At 53.2% G+C, this 1,350-nt stretch overlaps 1 protein-coding gene across 1 annotated transcript in view; it reads right to left on the bottom strand.

Annotated features, from left to right (window-relative positions):
* Positions 1-1,350, bottom strand: part of DNAH5 (dynein axonemal heavy chain 5) — a 252,750-nt gene that overhangs the window by 250,528 nt on the left and 872 nt on the right. The gene's annotated exons all lie outside the window — the stretch shown is intronic.

Below are 1,350 nucleotides of genomic sequence, written 5' to 3'. Positions count from 1 at the left end.
CCCCCCCCCCCCCCCCCCCCCCCAGCTCCAGTCCCACTTCAGGGCTGGGTGGACAGACCCAGGCTCCTCCCGTTCCCAAAAAGGCAGGGACACTTTCCATGAGTTTATTCCTCTAACACTGAGCTTATGAGCAGGTGCGGCCCCCCAGGTGACACCCCGAGCTGCCGGTGCCCATCCAAACTCGAAGGCTGACATTGTTAAATGGCTGGGGCAGTGGTTCCCAAACTTTTATGTCTCAGGAACCCCTTACACTCTTAAAAACGATCAAGAACCCAAAGCCTGTGTGCATGTGGGTCATGTATCTGTGTGCATGACTCTATTGATATTTACTTTTTCAAAATTTAAACTGAGGGGCACTGGGTGGCTCAGTCTTTTAGGCATCCGACTCTTGATCTCGGCTCAGGTCATGATCTCACAATTCATGAGATCAGGCCCCACATTGGGCTCCCCACTGACAGCACAGAGCCTGCTTGGGATTCTCTCTCTCTCTCTCTCTCTCTCTCTCTCTCTTTCTCTCTCTGCGCCTCCCCTGCTTATGCTCTCTCTCTCTCTTAAAAATAGTAAACATAATTTTTTTTGTTTAAAAAGTGGATGACATAGGCAGGGGAGGGGGCACAGAAGAGATGTGACTGAAAAATGATCAGAGAAGTAGTGCTGCCTGGAAGGGCCAGGAACCGAGGAACGTGAGCAGCTTCTAGAAGCTGGAAAAGGCCAGGGGGCAGTGTCCTCTAGCACCTCCAGAAAGGAATGCCCACTGCCGAGGCCAGCAAGACCCATGTCCGATTCCTAACCTCCAGACTGTTTGGTGATAAAACTGTGTTGTTTTACGTCACTGGGTTTGTGGTTCTTTGTTCCAACAACCACAGGAAATTCACTCACCTGTTAAAACTGTATAGCCTTTGAACCTTGCACCTAACAGGGAACGGCCCAGAAGAGCCGTGAAGGAGGGACTGCCTTCCTGTGGGCAGAGCTTGGCAGAATCAGACCAGGCAAGGAGCTCACGGTGCCAGCCAGCGACAGGATGCCGCGAGAATCCCGGACCCGCCATCCCCGTCACTCCGCCTGTCCACGGGGGCTTGTGCTCTGGACCAGGGGCCAGTCCATGGTGGCTTCATGAAGACTCTACTCCTCCCAGTATTTTTTGAATGGGCATTTATTTCGGTTTCGGCGGGCCTGTTCCCCTCCCCCATGCCATGCTGACAATGACCAATAATTTAGCACTTTGTCCCCAGCTGTAGAGACACTCCTGCCTGGATCATGGCCACACCAGAGTGAGCACCATCAGGAGACCTGGAGACATCACCACCAGGTGCAAAAGCTGGACACGACTCCAGGTTGTCACCTGGCTGG

The sequence above is a fragment of the Crocuta crocuta genome, unplaced genomic scaffold (assembly GCF_008692635.1).
Source record: "Crocuta crocuta isolate KB4526 unplaced genomic scaffold, BGI_CrCroc_1.0 scaffold89, whole genome shotgun sequence".
Lineage (NCBI taxonomy): Eukaryota > Metazoa > Chordata > Mammalia > Carnivora > Hyaenidae > Crocuta > Crocuta crocuta.
Note: the sequence above shows the minus strand (reverse complement) of the source record. Positions and strands in the feature narration are given on the sequence as shown.